This window comes from Pan troglodytes, chromosome 17 (genome assembly GCF_028858775.2).
Source record: "Pan troglodytes isolate AG18354 chromosome 17, NHGRI_mPanTro3-v2.0_pri, whole genome shotgun sequence".
Taxonomy (NCBI): domain Eukaryota; kingdom Metazoa; phylum Chordata; class Mammalia; order Primates; family Hominidae; genus Pan; species Pan troglodytes.
Window position 1 is genome coordinate 74,244,970 of NC_072415.2, and position 20,569 is coordinate 74,265,538.

Here is a 20,569-nt window from a genome sequence, read left to right on the forward strand (position 1 = left end):
AAGAACATTTCTCAAAACGTTGTTGCTAGTTAATAATTCTTCATGCTCGGAATATTGCATCTCTTGCACCTTGAGTCTATTAATCTTGAGACTAACACGAGTTACATGGTTCTCATTCTATGCCCTTAAAGAATACAACAGAAAGTGAGGTGAGGAAAGAAGGGAATTCAGTCAAGAGTGTCTAATTGGAACCTTTCAGGAAACATTTTTTTGGGGTGGTACTAAAGTCAAGAAATAACTTTATTAAAATGATATTTTATTTATTGGATTAAAAACTTTGATATGTCAGACTCAGGAATAAAGGTAATAGTCTGAAAAACTAATAAAAGATTATCATTCTAGGAGAAAAATAAAATTGGCCCAAAACCACATAGATATTTAACCTCAACAGTAGTTGAAAATAATAAAAAATAGTAAATGGAAATGCTATTTTTCACCTAACGGATTCTAAACATGAAAAGTGAAGGATGATAACTAGTACTTTTTAGGAAGGGTGAAACAGGGTATAAATGGGTATATGTTTTTTGAAGGGCAAATTGGCAAATTGTGTCAAAATTATAGGAAAAAATATATATTGGCTTAGTAAGACCTCTTTTTAGAATTTATCCTCAGGAAGCATTATATACTTATAAAAATGTTTACACAAAAATATTCTTTGTCAAAATCTTTAACATTGAGAATTGGAAACTAAGTTTCCTACAATATGTATTGATTTGCTAAATATGTTACATGGGTTTATACAGTAAAAGTTGCTACAACTATTTCACATGAAATATACATGTGTATTGACTGTCATAGAAAGGAATTTACAATGTTAATTTTGGAATAGTAACTTGTTAACTGAAAAATATTTTCCTCAAAAATATGAATATAATCTATTTAAAAATTATGTTTTACAAGAAAATGTTTAGAAGTATATATAGCAGAATGTCAATAGTTATCATCTCTGGATGATAGGATTTTAGGTAACCTCGTATTTGCTTATCTACATATTTTCAGCTTTCTAAATGTGTATTTGTGTAATGAGAAACATGGAAAGTATATAACAGGACAACAAAAAAGATACATAGTTTATTTAATATTTTATTAGATAACCTGAGTATAGATACAATTTAACTGTGAATATTTCTAAGTTAATTTTTCTTCACTTGTCATTTGATATTCTTTGTCTTCCCCTGTATCTAAGAGAAATACTATAGTATATTAAGCAAAGTAAAGGAGCAGATGTGGATGAAAAGTTTGTAATAAATTCCATGTGCAGAAGCTATGGAGTACATCTACAATGGTGTGTTGGCCAATTCAGCACTCAATTAACAGAAAATTTGCAATCTGGTCTAAATAAGTGTCCAAATAAAATGGTAATATGCCTTACACTGCCTCATAACTAAAAATGAAATTTCTTAAAAATGATGAATAGAAGGAATCCTTTAAATTTCAACTTTTCTTGCAACTCTCAGTGGGGCCAGAAAATAATTTTAATAACAACACACAGCTAGTATTTCATATAGAAATGGAATCATGCCCTAATTCTGTCATGAAAGGATGCAATGCTTCCGTGGCCCTTTGTCTGGTGAATTGACCAAAATCAGACTTCAATTCGATCATTTATTCTGGTCAATTCACAAGCATGTAATGAATGCCTCTGACATGCACAGTACTGTTTTAGACCCTAAAGGAGGATTAAAATCTTGGTCATAGTCATTGTCAACAGGGAGTTAGGAACTAATTTGAAATTAAGACTTACCTATGAAACAGTGTGTAGTGATAATGAGGTGTATGCCTTTATACTTCTAGACCACTGGTGCAAACACTTAACAAGTGGTCAAGGAAGGAAGTGGGGAGAAGAAGCTTGAGTGAGTCAGGACTCAAAGGATAAACTGGACTTAGAGATATGGAATGGAAGGGGAAAAGCCAGTCCAAAGAGAATATGGTCACGTGAGGAGTGAAACATTTTCTCTTTAAACTATGTCTTAGTTTAGTTCTATGAAAATATATGATGTGGGAGCTCCAAATTTAATGTTGACCAAGCTGGTTTTTCTCTTGGACTGCTGAATTGACAGGTAGAGGAAGGGTATTCAGGGATAAAAAGTAATGTAAATAGTTGACTTTAAGATGAATTACTTACTGTGTTATGTTTTATTCATTCAATAAGCATATTTATTGAATGTCCGATGTGCCCCAGGAATTGTGCTCTGCAGTGGCACTGCAATGGTAAACAGAAGATAGTTCTTTACTCCTGTAAAACTATTAAGAATATGATTCTGATAAAGCTTTTCATGACTGCATTCATCTTTCACTGCATACATATAAAATGCAGTTTATTCTTAGAACATAGTTTCAGTAAAATAAAGTAAAAATTAATAAAAATGTATTTTATCTGGTAATGTCTTTCCAATGAGTCCATTAGAGAAGTAATAAATATGACTACATATTTTTTGCGAGTCTGTATTTTAGCCGTATAGTGTGGTGTGATGGCTCTCAACTATTTTTTTAATAGGCCCTACAGGCCCATAGTGAGAAATATATTTTACATCAGGTCTCAGCACACCCACTTCCCACACACAAACACACACACACACAAATAAAACAAAACTTTTATAAGAAATAAAAAAGTGAAATGATAAAGTGTGGGGCAAGATGGACTCTTTAATAAACTGTATTGGGACAACCTGTTATGCGTATGGAAAAAAATGAATTTGTCCTTACTTTATCCCACACATAAAAATTAACTCTCTTGATATTAGGACTTGCAAAATGAAAAAAAGTCAGCACTCTAAGTTAGAGGGAATAAAGAAAAGTGTATGAGTGAACTGAGTTGCAGAAGATTTCTTAACACACGAAAAGACACATCCTAAACCGGAAGTAGAAAAAATGAGCAGCCTTCAAATTAAAACACATAAATAAACAAACTTGAGTATATCAAATGATAAAATGCAAAAAGAAAGGACAAACATGTCCACTGAATAAAACAGTTTTGTCCCCTTCTACAAAATTCATATGTCGAAGCCCTAACCCCAAATATAATGGTATTTGGAGGTGGGGTCTTTGAGGAGTAACTGGGTTTTGATGAGGTTTGGGGCCCCTTGATGGGATTAGTGCCCTTATGAGAAAAGGAGACTCCAGAACTTTTCCCTCTCTGCCATGTGAGGAAACAGGGAAGAGGTGTTCCTCTGCAAGTCAGGAAGTGGGTCCTCACAAGAACCAAATCTGCTAGTACCTTGATTTTAGACTTCAGAACTGTGAGAAATAAATGCCTGTTTTTTAAGCCCTACAATCTATGATATTTTGTTATAGCAACCTGAGCTGACTAATACGTATTGCTTATTACTAGCTAGCATTAAAATGCAAAATATATAAAGATTTCTTCAACTTATAACAGTAGCAACAATAACAAAAACCTTTCTATAAAAAAAGGAGAAAAAAGATGAACAGGTGATTTACAGAAAATAAACTCACAAAAATGCCAACAAATACATAAAGCATTCTCAACTTCACTCATTATTGGGCAAATGAAAGCTAAAACTACAGTAAGATGGCATTTCATAACTATTAGTTTGGTAAAGCCAGTTTGACCATAGAGATATTGCTTAAAATGTGGTATATGTGAACTCTCATACATTGCTGGTATAAAGATAAATCGTACAGACGGCCCATTTGGGAAGAAATTTGGCCAAATGTAATGCTAGAGATACTCTTGCTTATATCTGTACGTAGACCTATAAAAAACTTTTATTTCATCATAAAAGCAAAATGTGGGAAACAACCTAAAGGCCTATCGATAGGAGAATGAATAATTAAATAATGGAACATCAAGCCTAGGAACACTATGCAGAAGTTAAAATGAATGAACTAGAGGTATATGCATTATTGAAGGTAAATCCCACAGAATAACTCCAAGTGATAAAAGCAAATCAAGAATATGTAAAGAATAATATTTACATGCATATTTAAAATATGCTTATTGTACTATATTTTATATGAACACCAACATATTTATTATAAATGCATGACAAACCTAAAATCAGGAGATTGGTTACTGCTTATGTGAGAGGACCCTGAGATCATCCTCAAACTTGACGATTTGCTAGAACTCAGAACTCAGTTTTTACACTTATGGTTTATTACACAGAAAGGATACAGATAAAAATGAGCAAAGAGTAAAGGCTTATGAGGAGATGTCCAGGAGAAACTAGGCACAGGCCCCCAGGTGTCCTCTTCCAGTGGAGTCATGTAGATGTGCTTAATTTTCCCGGCTGTAATGTACGACAACACATGTGGAGTGCTGTCAACAGGGAAGTTCACTTGAGCCTTAGTAAGTGCATGAGCCCCTGTAGTGATGACCTCAGCTACTCAGATTCCAGCTCCCCAGGTGAAAAACAAGTTCTTACTATAAGTCATATTGTTAGCATCAACTATCTGATCTTACTGGTACACCTGGCTCAAGGCCTCAGGAATTAAAAAAACACCCTTACGAGGAAGAATATGCCAAGGGCTCAGACCTTACCTTCCAAGGAGCTTACTAAGGGCCAGACGTGAAGACAAGTCTTTCTTGAGAGTGTACAGGGTTTGAATTCAGGCCTGTCCAGTTAATCTTTTCCTGCATAAGGTGGAGAGGCTAGAAGGAGGCTGGGAATGGCAAAAAGAACAAAGAGGACTTCAATGTAGAATGCAATTTGTTTCTTATACTGGGATGGGTGGGTAAATAAGTGTCCATTATGTAATTCTTTGGACACTTTTATCCTAATTGCATAAAAATATAAAAAGTCAATATACTAGGGGAGTATCACTTCATACAGATTCCTCTAAAAAACAGTTAAGATAAATTAATAAAGGAATTTTTACAAATGATAAAAAAAAAAGCTACAAAATGCATGTGGCTTTGGCCTGGAAATAGTCCACCCTATCAAAGACTAAATTTTATTAATGAAAACAATGCCAGAGCTTTTTTCATGATATTTTGTTTTTAGAGATGGGGAACAATCTGGACGTTGTTTCCTTATCTGGGTGGTAATCGAGGCTTAGCAATTTCCCACAGCGTTACACAAATCCAGATTATTCCACATTTTGCAAATATGTCTTATTCTTTTTTGCCCTTTGGGTGAGTATTGCTTTTTGTTTTCATTCCATGATCCTCCTTTTGTTGACCGTGACTCCTGCTGCTACTTTAAGACTCATAAACACAACCGTCTCTGTGAAGTGTTCCACTACCACTAACCCAATAACAACTACTAGTGTTTACTGATGCCACAGAGCATTCTAAAGGTTTCACAAGCACCAAGTACTTGAACTCTCATGATACCCAATGAGGTAAGTACGATCCTCATCTTATCAATGAGGGAACTCAGGTACCTAGAAGTAAAGACATTTAGCCAGGGTCACACAATTAGTAAATGAAGAATGGAGAATGGGACCTGGCTGTAGAACCACAGTCTGTGTGTCTAACAAGAAGCTTTGCTGCTCCGTGGCTCTCCTCTCCTTCAGGATTGTGCTTTTACTGTGCCTTGTATGTAACTTCATTGTTGCATTTGTGGATTGATGGATGTCTCCTTCCCCAAGCAATGTTTTTGAGGTCCTACAGAATCCGTATTTCCTAGCAAAGACCCAGTATAGAATAGGAGTTAAAAACATTTAATAAATTACTCATGAGACTATAGAATGTAGATTTTATTAGGATGTATACTTAGGTCTAAAAAACTGATGTATAGGAAATTTCAGAATAGAAACGCTGGGAGGAGGAAAAAAAGACCTTTAAATTCCTTTGTTTTATTCATATTTCAATAAGAATGATAAATGATGAAGCAAAAGTATATAAGCTACTCCTGTGTATTTATTTGAGTATTTTTCAGGGAAATATATGTCAATGTAGACATTACAGTAGTGAATTAAAGATCTAGAATTGTGCTTTCATTTTATTTTTCTTAATCAAAGGGATTAATATTTAATCATAATATTTTGATGTTTATAATCATTCATAATACATATTACACACTCACATACATGTATTCATTTCTGTTCATTTTATAAAGACATACCTGTATCTTTTATTGTCATTAGCAAAGCCATTTTCACATTCTATAGGAAAGAATTACCTATAGATCACTGTAAAAAAACAAAACAAAACAAAAAAGCCCCAAAAACAGTTTACCAAGTTAGTTCCTCTTCTAAATTATTGAATTGTGTTGATGGTAAGAAGAAGAAATATCTGGTATGCTGTCCGAGCGAGACCTAGTTCCTTTTAACTTACCATGTTTTGAGGGGGTTGCCAAAGAGGGTGCTGGCTTTTGACAAAATAGCCTTTTTCCTTATTTCTTAAATTCAACCTCTATAACAATTTACTGCTTCAATATTTTGCTTGTTTTTTTTTTTCTTTCACGTTACACATTTTACCTGCTTATATCCTTCAATTTGGGGTTTATTTGACTTCCACGGCCAAGGAAATGACCCTTTCTTACGTTAAATCTTGGCCATAGCAATCCAAGTTAACAAATCCATTTCCAAGCAGATCAGGAGGGGGGGCATGAATCAAAACAATAAACGTGTGAGGCTGAACCACTGACTTTTATTTTTCTTGTTTTTAGATTCAACACTGTTACAGAAAATAAAAACCCAAGCCCTTGGTATCGAAATTAGTATTGGAAGGAATTTTTTATAATAAAAGTTCCCTGTGAGTAGGTGCATCGAGTTACTGTTCAAAAGGGAACGTTTTCTTTGCATTGTAGCAAACATACGGAAGCCTTCACCAAGGAAATAGATATCATCTTCTATCAGCCCACCCTAAATGAAAGAAAGCAAGCAAGCTTAAAATTGGTAGAAGAGTTGATTTCGCTACATGTTTATGTTAATAGGGTATTTGACTTTTGAATGCTTCATAAACCTTGTTATGCTCTGTGCTATTTGAGGAGTAAAACAGCTGGAACACTGCCAGAAGCCTTAATTGGAATCAGCTTAGCAGGGGCTGACAAGGTTTCCTAGTGTTTAGTTTCAAACTTATTATAAAAATGCAAAATTATGTGCTATTTATTTTCTATTCCTCTTTGGTTTATGCCCGTAAAGGTAAGACTTAGCTGCATTAAGGAATAAACTCATTTCTCTCTTGTCTACCCCAGGCTAGTACTCAAGAGTCAGGCAGCCTGGGTATTGTCTCGTCTGATTAGCTGTGGCCTCACTTCTTATGCAACAGAGAATGTCATGGGGCTCCTTCCCCCATGCGTTTCGATTATTGGCTAAATGATCGCTCAAATGGCCAATCTGTGGTCGAGTTACTGAGCTGTGTGGTCAATCTGTCACCAATCTAGTGAGTAAGGCCACAGAAATATGTTCAAAAATGGCTCTTGGGGGCTCTTAGTTTTCTCCTACCAAAGGGTCACATTTGCTCCTGGTCAAATATCGCAAGCAGGCTCTTGGTTTTATTTCAAGCTATGAGAAGTAGATAAGTTTTTTGCTTTCTGCCAAACTTTAGAGAAGTCATGCTTTTTCTTTTGTTTTTTGGTTGGACTTTTCAGCTTCAATTGGCTCTAGTGTTTCAACTCGTTTATATCCCTTACTATACTGTTGCCTGACATGGACAAAATAATCCAGTTCCTTTAAAAAAAAAAAAAAATCATAGGCCAGGCGCGGTGGCTCACGCCTGTAATCCCAGCACTTTGGGAGGCTGAGGCAGGTGGGTCACGAGGTCAGGAAATCGAGATCATCCTGGCTACAATGGTGAAACCCCGTCTCTACTAAAAATACAAAAGATTAGCTGGGCGTGGTGGCGGGCGCCTGTAGTCCCAGCTACTAGGGAGGCTGAGGCAGGAGAATGGTGTGAACCCGGGAGGCGGAGCTTGCAGGGAGCCGAGATTGGGCCACTGCACTCCAGCCTGGGCGACAGAGCGAGACTCCGTCTCATAAAACAAAACAAAACAAAACAAAAACCACATGAAAAACCCCACAAAAACTTAAGTACCTACTATGTGCCAGGCAGTGTGCTGGGTGCTAATGACATCAATAGACGAATAACACATAGTTCCTGTCTCGACATTGTTACAATCTTTTTGGGATGAAACATAAATTTGATCAGATTATTTCGAATTAGTGATGAGTGAACTGTGAGTCAAAATGTGTCTGTTCAGCTGGCCCAGAGGCAGCCAACCCCAGCTTTTCAGTAAAAGGTCTGCAAGGACACAGAAAAGGATGCAAACTCAGCCTAAAGCCGAGATAGATACAAACCAAGCGCTAAATTCTGAAAGGAATTTTCTGTTCTTATAAGGAACTGGGTTGAGAAAAGAATGTCTACTTTTTACGTCAAACCACACACTCTACTTTTGCTCTGTGGGAAAGACATTGCTCTGAAATGAGACAGAGGTGCTTTACTTAATCCTCAGCCTCTCTCCCTAGCTCTGTAAAATGTTGGATGGAAGGGCCACCTGGGCATCCTTGCCTTGTTACTGATCTTAGGAGGAAAGCATTCAGTCTTCTGCCATTAAGTGTTATGTTAGCTGACAGACTTTTGTAAATGTTCTTTATCAAGTTGAGAAAGTTCCCTTCTATTCCTAGTTTACTGAGAGTTTTGTAAAGTACAGATGTTGGATTTCTGTTAAATTCTTTTGCTACATCTATATAGATCATGAGATTTTCTTTTTTAGTTTTGTTAAATATGATGAGTTACACTGATTGATTTTTGGATGTTAAATCAGCATTGCATTCCTGGGCTAAATCCAGTTGTATGCTTTGGGTTTTATTTATTCTTCTTATTCTGGTTTCTTAAGGTGGTCTTTGATTTGAGATCTTTTCTTTTCTTCTAATATAAGAACCTAATGAATTTCCCTCTAAGTCCTGCTTTAGTGTTGTTCTACACATTTTGATAAGCTATGTTTTCATTTTTATTAGGCTCGAAGCACTTTCTAGTTTCTTTTCAGCTTTTCACTTTGACCCACAGGTTATTTGTTTCAAAATATCTGGGAATTTACCAGATGTTTTTATATTATGCATATCCAATTGAATTTCTAATTCAATTCCATTAGTGTCAAAGAACATACTTTGTATGAGTTGAATCCTTCTAAATTTATTAAAAGTTATTTTATGGGCTGGGCACTATGGCTGACGCCTGTAATCCCAGCACTTTGGGAGGCTGAGGCGGGTGGATCACCTGAGGTTGGGAGTTCGAGACCAGCCTGACCAACGTGGAGACACCCCATCTCTACTGAAAATACAAAATTAGCCAGGTGTGGTGGCGCATGCCTGTAATCCCAGCTACTTGGGAGGCTGAGGCAGGAGAATGGCGTGAACCAGGGAGCTGGAAGTTGCGGTGAGCCGAGATGGTGCCACTGCACTCCAGCCTGAGCAACAAGAGTGAAACTCTGTCTCAACAACAACAAAAAATAAATAAAAAAGTTATTTTAGGCCAGGTGCGGTGGCTCACGCCTGTAATCCCAGCACTTTGGGAGGCCGAGGCAGGTGGATCACGAGGTCAGGAGATCGAGATCATCCTGGCTAACACGGTGAAACCTCGTCTCTACTAAAAATACAAAAAATTAGCTGGTCACGGTGGTGGGCGCCTGTAGTCCCAGCTACTCAGGAGGCTGAGGCAGGAGAATGGTGTGAACCCAGGAGGCGGAACTTGCAGTGAGCTGAGATTGGGCCACTGCATTCTAGCCTGGGCGACAGAGGGAGACTGCCTCTCAAAAAAAAAAAAAATATGGTTTATCTTGGTAAATATTCTCTAAGCTCTTTAAAAGAATGTATATTCTATTGTTGCTTAGTGGAATGGTCGGTTAGTGTCAATTAGGTCATGATGTTAAGTCTTCCATATTTTTACCGATTTGCTATTCACTTGTTCTATCAATGTTTGAAAGAGGGGTGCTGAAGTCTTTGATTATAATTAATTTTTCTATTTATTCTTGCAGTTCTATCAGTTTTTGCTTCATGTATTTTGAAGCTCTGTTATTAGGTATATAAAGTTAATGACTTTTACATGTTCTTGATGATTTGACTCCTTTATCCATTTGAAAAGACCAGCTTTAGCTCTGGTATGAACTTTTGCTATGCAATTGACTTTTCTGATCCTAATACATGTATTGTAGCCTTTTTTGATTAATGATAGCATTATATATATATATATATATTTTTTTTTTTTTTCTGTTGTTTGACTTGTAAACTTTTTGGGCTAGAAGAAGAAATCCAAAGGGAAATTAGAAAGTATTTTAAACTTAATGAAAATGAAAATATATAAAAATGTGTGAAGTCTAAAGGAGTACTTAGAGGAAAAATGTGTTAAGTGCCTATATAAACATAAATACCTATATGAATGTAAAGACCATTTTGGGCCTTTATATTTAAATTGAGTTTTTAGGCATTGTGTAAGTGGGTCTTGCTTGTTTATCTAATCTGACAACCTCTGCTTTTGATTGAGATTTATAAATGATTAATATTGAATGTGATTTTTACATGGTTGTAAGTCTACGATATTTTTATTTGCTATTTTTTCACCCATTTTTATTTTCTCTTTTTTTGGCTTTCTTTTGAATGATTTCAATATATAACATAATTCCAATTTATTTTCTTTATTGGCTTAATAATCATATTTCTGTTGCATTTTTTAGCGTTTAAAAGTTTACGGTATGCATCTTGTATTTATAAAGTATGCCTTCGAAAGGTATTATACCACATAATGTATAGTAAAAGACCCTGCAGCAGTGTATGTATGTTCATCTCTTCGCTCATGGATTTCATGTTACTGGTGCCATATGTTTTATTTCTACATATTATAAACCATATTATAAAATAATATGCATTATTATTTATGCCTTTAGTAATCAATTATCTTTTAAAGGAAATCTTTATCTGCTCTTGTAGTCAATGTTCCTTATTTCTTTTTGTAGATCCAAATTTCCATAGTTTCATTTTCCTTTTCAAATGACCTCTTAACTTTTCTTAGAATGCGTATAAGGTAGTGATGAATTCTTTCAGCTTCTGTAAATTTTTAAAAATTTTAATTTGCCTTTATTTTTGAGAGATGTTTTTACTGGATTTACATTGTTTCTGATAAAATTGCTCTCATTCTTATATCAGTTCTTCTGTACCAAAGACTTGCTTTTTTAAATGGTTGCTTGTGAGATTTTATCCTTATGTTTCAGCTTTATTTTATTTTATTTTAGAGATGGGGTTTCACCAGATTGCCTAGGCTGGTCTGGAACTCTTAGACTCAAGCACTCCTCCAAGTCTTGGCCTCCCAAAGTGCTGGGATTACAGGTGTCAGCCCAGACCTGGCCTGTTTCAGTATTTTGATTATGCTGTGCCTTGGTACACTTTGCTTCATGTTTTTGTGCTTGGCCTTCACAGATATGTGAATTTATAGTTTTCAGCAAATTTGGAAATATTTTAGCAATTACATTTTCAAATATTTTTTCTCCCATCCCTTCCTCCATCCTGTTTGATTTCAAATACATTTTTATGAAGCCTCTTAAAGTTGTGCCACAGCTTACTCATGTGGTCCTTCTTTTTCCCAGTTAGTTTTCTTTGTTTTATCTTAGACCATTTCCATTGCTATGCCTTCAAATTCATGAATTTTTTTTTTCTGCAGCATCTTTTCTGCCTTTAATCCCAGTGTATTTTTCATCTCAGACATTATAGTTTGCATCGCTAGAGGTTTGATTTAAATTATTTTAGTATTATCCATGTCACTATTTAACATGTTCCTTCTTTCCCCTTGCTTTTTGAACCCATAAGCTCTTATGGGTTCCCATATCTGCTGTCTTATTGCCAATTACTCCAGATTCCCAATCTGGCCATATCTTCAGTGAATTCCTTGTTTATCCAATAGTCCCCATCTTCTCTTGCCCACTCACAGATGTCATTCTAACAATTTTCTTCTGTCTTTCTCCTTCATATATTTTTTACTCTTTAATGGGTGATTCATACCAGCATGAAATCATATTACTGTTTCTTCCATCTTGAAAGAAAAAAGTTATTTCTTCTCTTTGCAGTAAAACTTAACAAAAGAGCCCATTCTGTATTTTTTTTTCTCTAAAGCCTTGCCCCTTTTTCTCTTTTGACTGCCCTCCAGTCAGGCTTTTGAACTACCAACTCACAAGAAACTGCTCTTGGCAAGGGAATGAATGACTTCCACATTGCTGACTCTAATGGACTCTTCCTGTCTTTCATTTTTCCTGATGCATCAGCCCCATTTCACACCAGTGTTCATTCCTTCTTTCCTGATACATCTTCCTCATTTGGATTTCAGGACACTGTGCTTTCTTGATTTTCTTCCTACTCAACCATCACTGTGTCTAATTCGTCTTTTCTGGTTCCTGTAGCCTTTTCCTGACTTCTAATGTTTGTATCCTCCAGGGTCCTTGGTCTTCTTCTTTTCACTCTTTATGCTTACTATCCCTAATTTCATCCAAGACAACATCTATATTCTGACAAGTCTCCAAAGTTTATGCCCCAACAAAACATCTTACTGAATTCCAATCTCATCTATGCAATGTAGGTCAGTGGTGGAAGGGATGGAGTGGAGCACCTTTGCTTCACATAGTTACTCAGAAACCCAGGCTGATGGAAGCTGCACCATCTGCAAATGAATAAAAAACTGGAGAGTCATGACCTACGTCTTATGCTTCAGCCCAGAGGTGACATACGTCATATGAATAATCATATCGTCTCACATATCGGCAAGGAGGTTGAAAAATGTGGGAGGATTATGGATATTCAATGAGCACATGATATACTGCTATATCAGAGTATAGGTGATGCTATATTTATATGAAAGATGGTGTGTGGTTCTATATTTATGGGCATCACCCTTAGACAATAGAAAACTGTTTGAATTCATGCTTTGTCTTTTTCTATATTTTCTATTTGTTATAATGAACTAATAATTCATTTGTTATAATGATTATTTTTGTAATTGGAAAAATGTCAATTTTTGATTCTATAACTGAAAACAAATGTTATTTGGGTTTGAATGTGGCAGGCTTCTGTGCAAGTTAGGACTTAAGGAAAGGGATGAGGAAGAGAGAGGCATGGAGGGAATCGAAATAGAATGGACAAACAAGATGGAGACGATTTACCAGAGAGGGAAATGTGAAAGCCATTGGTTAAAAAATTTCATGGAAAAGAAATTGATTTTCAGAAGAATCCCTAGCTCAATAAGGGAGGGTGAGGGAAGGAATAAAACAAACTTGAGAGATAGATTTGGGGGCCTCAGCCAGGTGTGGCTTGCCTCCTGGGGAAGGTGTATCATGACAAATGCAAAGAAATTGTTCACTAAAGTGAAGAAGTAGAAATAGAAAGAAAATGGTGGTTACAAAAATGGGGCTGCAGAGATGGGCAGAAAATACTTTAGAGAAGCTCAAACATGCTGAGCTGTTATTCTACACTGCAAGGAAAGCCAGGAATTGATATAATCTCAGTATTGCTAAGGAGCAAATATATATGCATGCTGCTGGCCTTAAGAGAGATGTGCTATCCTATAAAGCCCTATGTATTTAAGAACAAACCTATGTAAGCAGTGTGGAAAGTGAATTGGTCTTAGGATGATATTTGTATATGCAGAGGAGGATGTAAATGTTATTTGAATTTTTATTTTTTTATTATACTTTAAGTTTTAGGGTACTTGTGCACAACGTGCAGGTTAGTTACATACGTATACATGTGCCATGTTGGTGTGCTGCACCCAGCAACTCGTCATTTAACATTAGGTATATTTCCAAATGCTATCCCTCCCCCCTCCCCCCACCCCACAACAGTCCCCGGTGTGTGATGTTTCCCTTCCTGTGTCCATGTGTTCTCATTGTTCAATTCCCACCTATGAGTGAGAACATGCGGTGTTTGGTTTTTTGTCCTTGAGATAGTTTGCTGAGAATGATGGTTTCCAGCTTCATCCATGTCCCTACAAAGGACATGAACTCATCATTTTTTATGGCTGCATAGTATTCCATGGTGTATATGTGCCACATTTTCTTAATCCAGTCTATCATTATTGGACATTTGGCTTGGTTCCAAGTCTTTGCTATTGTGAATAGTGCCACAATAAACATATGTGTGCATGTGTCTTTATAGCAGCATGATTTATAATCCTTCAGGTATATACCCAGTAATGGGATGGCTGGGTCAAATGGTATTTCTAGTTCTAGATCCCTGAGGAATCGCCACACTGACTTCCACAAAGGTTGAATTAGTTTACAGTCCCCCCAACAGTGTAAAAGTGTTCCTATTTCTCCACATCCTCTCCAGCACCTGTTGTTTCCTGACTTTTTAATGATTGCCATTCTAACTGGTGTGAGATGGTGTCTCATTGTGGTTTTGATTTGCATTTCTCTGATGGCCAGTGATGATGAGCATTTTTTCATGTGTCTTTTGGCTGCATAAATGTCTTCTTTTGAGAAGTGTCTGTTCATATCCTTCGCCCACTTTTTGATGAGGTTGTTTGTTTTTTTCTTGTAAATTTGTTTGAGTTCATTGTAGATTCTGGATATTAGCCCTTTGTCAGATGGGTAGATTGCAAAAATTTTCTCCCATTTTGTAGGTTGCCTGTTCACTCTGATGGTAGTTTCTTTTGCTGTGCAGAAGCTCTTTAGTTTAATGAGATCCCATTTGTCAGTTCTAGCTTTTGTTGCCATTGCTTTTGGTGTTTTAGACATGAAGTCCTTGCCCATGCCTATGTCCTGAATGGTATTGCCTAGGTTTTCTTCTAGGGTTTTTATGGTTTTAGGTCTAACATTTAAGTCTTTAATCCATCTTGAATTAGTTTTTGTGTAAGGTGTAAGGAAGGGATCCAGTTTCAGCTTTCTACATATGGCTAGCCAGTTTTCCCAGCACCATTTATTAAATAGGGAAATCGTCTCCCCATTTCTTGTTTTTGTCAGGTTTGTCAAAGATCAGATAGGTGTAGATATGCGGCATTATTTCTGAGGGCTCTGTTCTGTTCCATTGATCTATATCTCTGTTTTGGTACCAGTACCATGCTGTTTTGGTTACTGTAGCCTTGTAGTATAGTTTGAAGTCAGGTAGTGTGATGCCTCCAGCTTTGTTCTTTTTGCTTAGGAGGGACTTGGCAATGCGGGCTCTTTTTTGGTTCCATATGAACTTCAAAGTAGTTTTTTCCAATTCTGTGAAGAAAGTCATCGGTAGCTTGATGGGGATGGCATTGAATCTATCAATTACCTTGGGCTGTATGGCCATTTTCACGATATTGATTCTTCTTACCCATGAGCATGGAATGTTCTTCCATTTGTTTGTATCCTCTTTTATTTCATTGAGTAGTGGTTTGTAGTTCTTCTTGAAGAGGTCCTTCACGTCCCTTATAAGTTGGATTCCTAGGTACTTTATTCTCTTTGAAGCAATTGTGAATGGGAGTTCACTCATAATTTGGCTCTGTGTTTGTCTGTTATTGGTGTATAAGAATGCTTGTGATTTTTGCATATTGATTTTGTATCCTGAGACTTTGCTGAAGTTGCCTATCAGCTTAAGGAGATTTTGGGCTGAGACGATGGGGTTTTCTAGATATACAATCATGTCATCTGCAAACAGGGACAATTTGACTTCCTCTTTTCCTAATTGAATACCCTTTATTTCCTTCTCCTGCCTGATTGCCCTGGCCAGAACTTCCAACACTATGGTGAATAGGAGTGGTGAGAGAGGGCATCCCTGTCTTGTGCCAGTTTTCAAAGGGAATGCTTCCAGTTTTTGCTCATTCAGTATGATATTGGCTGTGGGTTTGTCATAGATAGCTCTTATTATTTTGAGATACGTCCCATCAATACCTAATTTACTGAGAGTTTTTAGCATGAAGAGTTGTTGAATTTTGTCAAAGGCCTTTTCTGCATCTATTGAGGTAATCATATGGTTTTTGTCATTGGTTCTGTTTATGTGCTGGAGTATGTTTATTGATTTGCATATGTTGAACCAGCCTTGCATCCCAGGGATGAAGCCCACTTGATCATGGTGGATAAGCTTTTTAATGTGCTGCTGGATTCAGTTTGCCAGTATTGTATTGAGGATTTTTGCATCGATGTTCATCAGGGATATTGGTCTAAAATTCTCTTTTTTGGTTGTGTCTCTGCCAGACTTTGGTTATCAGGATGATGCTGGCCTCATAAAATGAGTTAGGGAGGATTCCCTCTTTTTCTATTGATTGGAATAGTTTCAGAAGGAATGGTACCAGCTCCTCCTTGTACCTCTGGTAGAATTCGGCTGTGAATCCATCTGGTCCTGGACTTTTTTGGGTTGGTAAGCTATTAATTATTGCCTCAATTTCAGAGCCTGTTATTGGTCTATTCAGAGATTCAACTTCTTCCTGGTTTAGTCTTGGGAGGGTGTATGTGTCAAGGAATTTATCCATTTCTTCTAGATTTTCTAGTTTATTTGTGTAGAGGTGTTTATAGTACTCTCTGATGCTAGTTTGTATTTCTGTGGGATCGGTGGTGATATCCCCTTTATCATTTTTTATTGCGTCTATTTGATTCTTCTCTCTTTTCTTCTTTATTAGTCTTGCTAGCGGTCTATCAATTTTGTTGATCTTTTCAAAAAACCAGCTCCTGGATTCATTGATTTTTTTGAAGGGTTTTTTGTGTCTCTATTTCCTTCAGTTCTGCTCTGATCTTAGTTATTTCTTGCCTTCTGCTAGCTTTTGAATGTGTTTGCTCTTGCTTCTCTAGTTCTTTTAATTGTGATGTTAGGGTGTCAGTTTTAGATCTTTCCTGCTTTCTCTTGTGGGCATTTAGTGCTCTAAATTTCCCTCTACACACTGCTTTGAATGTGTCCCAGAGATGCTGGTATGTTGTGTCTTTGTTCTCATTGGTTTCAAAGAACATCTTTATTTCTGCCTTCATTTCATTATATACCCAGTAGTCATTCAGGAGCAGGTTGTTCAGTTTCCATGCAGTTGAGCGGTTTTGAGTGAGATTCTTAATCCTGAGTTCTAGTTTGATTGCACTGTGGTCTGAGAGACAGTTCGTTATAATTTCTGTTCTTTTACATTTGCTGAGGAGTGCTTTACTTCCAACTATGTGGTCAATTTTGGATAAGTGTGGTGTGGTGCTGAGAAGAATGTATATTCTGTTGATTTGGGGTGGAGAGTTCTGTACATGTCTATTAGGTCCCGTTGGTGCAGAGCTGAGTTAATTCCTGGATATCCTTGTTAACTTTCTGTCTCGTTGATCTGTCTAATGTTGACAGTGGAGTGTTAAAGTCTCCCATTATTATTGTGTGGGAGTATAAGTCTCTTTCTAGGTCTCTAAGGACTTGCAGTATGAATCTGTGTGCTCCTGTATTGGGTGCATATACATTTAGGATAGTTAGCTCTTCTTGTTGAATTGATCCCTTTACCGTTACGTATGACCTTCTTTTGTCTCTTTTGATCTTTGTTGGTTTAAAGTCTCTTTTATCAGAGACTAGGATTGCAACCCCTGCCTTTTTTTGTTTTCCATTTGCTTGGTAGATCTTCCTCCATCCCTTTATTTTGAGCCTATGTGTGTCTCTGCATGTGAGATGGGTTTCCTGAATACAGCACAGTGATGGGTCTTGACTCTTTATCCAATTTGCCAGTCTGTGTCTTTTAATTGGAACATTTAGCCCATTTACATTTAAGGTTAATATTGTTATGTGTGAATTTGATCCTGTCATTATGATGTTAGCTGGTAATTTTTCTCATTAGTTGATGCAGTTTCTTCCTAGCCTCAAAGGTCTTTACAATTTGGCATGTTTTTGCAGTGTACCTTTCCACGTTTAGTGCTTCCTTCAGGAGCTCTTTTAGGGCAGACCTGGTGGTGACAAAACCTCTCAGCATTTGCTTGTCTGTAAGGTATTTTATTTCTCCTTCACTTATGAAGCTTAGTTTGGCTGGATATGAAATTCTGGGTTGAAAATTCTTTTCTTTAAGACTGTTGAATATTGGCCCCCACTGTATTCTGGCTTGTAGAGTTTCTGCCGAGAGATCAGCTGTTAGTCTGATGGGCTTCCCTTTGTGGGTAACCCGACCTTTCTCTCTGGCTGCCCTTAACATTTTTTCCTTCATTTCAACTTTGGTGAATCTGACAATTATGTGTCTTGGAGTTGCCCTTCTCGAGGAGTATCTTTGTGGCGTTCTCTGTATTTCCTGAATCTGAATGTTGGCCCGCCTTGCTAGATTGGGGAAGTTCTCCCGGATAATATCCAGGACTAACTTGGTTCCATTTTCCCTGTCACTTTCAGGTATACCAATCAGATGTACATTTGGTCTTTTCACATAGTCCCATATTTCTTGGAGGCTTTGTTCATTTCTTTTTATTCTTTTTTCTCTAAACTTCTCTTCTCACTTCATTTCATTCATTTGTCTTCCATCACTGATACCTTTCTTCCAGTTGATCACATCGGCTACTGAGGCTTGTGTGTTCGTCACGTAGTCTCGTGCCTTGGTTTTCAGCTCCATCGGGTCCTTTAAGGACTTCTCTGCATTGGTTATTCTAGTCAGCCATTTGTTTAATTTTTTTTCAAGGTTTTTAACTTCTTTGCCATGGGTTCGAACTTCTTCCTTTAGCTCAGAGTAATTTGATCATCTGAAGCCTTCTTCTCTCAACTTGTCAAAGTCATTCTCTGTCCAGCTTTGTTTTGTTGCTGGTGAGGAGCTGCGTTCCTTTGGAGGAGGAGAGGCACTCTGAATTTTAGAGTTTCCAGTTTTTCTGCTCTGCTTTTTCCCCATCTTTGTTGTTTTATCTACCTTTGGTCTTTGATGATGGTGATGTACAGATGGGGTTTTGGTGTGGATGTCCTTTCTGTTTGTTAGTTTCCTTCTAAGAGTAAGGAACCTCAGCTGCAGGTCTGTTGGAGTTTGCTGGAGGTCCACTCCAGACCCTGTTTGCCTGGGTATCAGCAGTGGAGGCTGCAGAACAGCGGATATTGGTGAACAGCAAATGTTGCTGCCTATCGTTCCTCTGGAAGTTTTGCCTAAGAGGAGTACCCGGCTGTGCGAGGTGTCAGTCTGCCCCTACTGGGGGTTGCCTCCCAGTTAGGCTACTCAGGCATCAGGTACCCAGTTGAGGAGGCAGTCTGTCCATTCTCAGATCTCCAGCTGCATGCTGGGAGAACCACTACTCTCTTCAAAGCTGTCAAACAGGGACATTTAAGTCTGCAGAGGATTCTGCTGCCTTTTGTTTGGCAATGCCCTGCCCCCAGAGGTGGAGTCTACAGAGGCAGGCAGGCCTTCTTGAGCTGTCGTGGCCTCCACCCAGTTCGAGCTTCCCGGCTGCTTTGTTTACCTACTCAAGCCTCGGCAATAGTGGGCGCCCCTCCCCCAGCCTTGCTGCCGCCTTGCAGTTTGATCTCAGACTGCTTTGCTAGCAATGAGTGAGGCTCTGTGGGCATAGGACCCTCCAAGCCATGCACGGGATATAATCTCCTGGTGTGCCGTGTGCTAAGACCATTGGAAAAGCATGGTATTAGGATGGGAGTGACCCGATTTTCCAGGCGCCATCTGTCACCCCTTTCTTTGGCTAGGAAAGGGAATTCCCTGACCCCTTGCGCTACCCAGGTGAGGCAATGCCTCACCCTGCTTCGGCTCACGCTTGGTGCGCTGCACCCACTGTCCTGCACTCACTGTCTGACACTCCCCAGTGAGATGAACCTGGTACCTCAGTTGGAAATGCAGAAATCACCCGTCTTCTGCGTTGCTCATGCTGGGAGCTATAGACTGGAGCTGTTCCTATTTGGCCATCTTGGCTCCTATTCCTGTTATTTGAATTTCTAATGCCAGATTTGAAATTGATTCTCCTTGTTGGCAGGAGAAATGACTCCCCCTGTCGTATTCAAGGTGAGGTGCTATGTACTTGTTGACATCCTGAAGTTGAGTAAAGGCCATGTCTTGATGAAAAGATAAACCCTGTTGTCCAGTTCAGGACAAAGTTCATTTTATTGGCAATAGCGGATTCTTGAATAAACTTACATTGCTGGAATTCGTGATCTTCTATGTGTTCTTTAATAATCTGATAAATATTAAGCTACTGCTAAGGGTGCTGCATGTGATTAGGAAAATATCCTTTGCATTTGGCAATTTGAAGATGACTGATGACTCTTTCCAGAGAGTTTCAAAAGATTAATGGGATGAAAGCCTCTTACCTGGATTAACTAAGGAGTAAATAGGAGGAGCGGATGCAGGAATAGCTACCAGACACAGCTCTTTAAAAAAGCTTGACTTCAAAGGGAAAATGGGAGATCTGTGCATTGATGGAACGTGCAAGGCTGTGATGATGTAAACACACATAATCAAAAGGTTTACACATCAGAAATAGACTTCTTATTTTCCTTTAAACTATTCTTTTAAAATGGAACCGTTCTTATTGGCCCTATGTTGAAATATAGATTTTCCTTCAATCAGTGAAAATGATTGAAGGCTAAACCAGCAGAGCTACTGGTAGGCTGGCAGTTTGGTTCTCTTCAAGTTTATATTCTTTCTGTATTTTTCTATATTGTTTTTTATTTTGTTTCAACTTTTAAGTTCAGGGGTACATGTGCAGGTTTGTTACATAGATAAACTTGTGTCATGGGGGTTTGTTGTACAGATTACTTTGTCACCCAGGTATTAAGCCCAGTACCCATTAGTTATTTTTCTTGATCC

The 20,569-nt window shown here is 37.7% G+C and overlaps 1 long non-coding RNA gene across 1 annotated transcript in view; it reads right to left on the minus strand.

The window, feature by feature from the left end:
• Positions 1–239: 239 nt before the first annotated feature.
• Positions 240–20,569, minus strand: part of LOC134808624 (uncharacterized) — a 46,601-nt gene continuing 26,271 nt past the window's right edge. The window contains exon 3 of the long non-coding RNA XR_010151982.1: positions 240–2,203. This is a non-coding gene — a long non-coding RNA (uncharacterized LOC134808624). The remainder of the gene's footprint in view (positions 2,204–20,569) is intronic.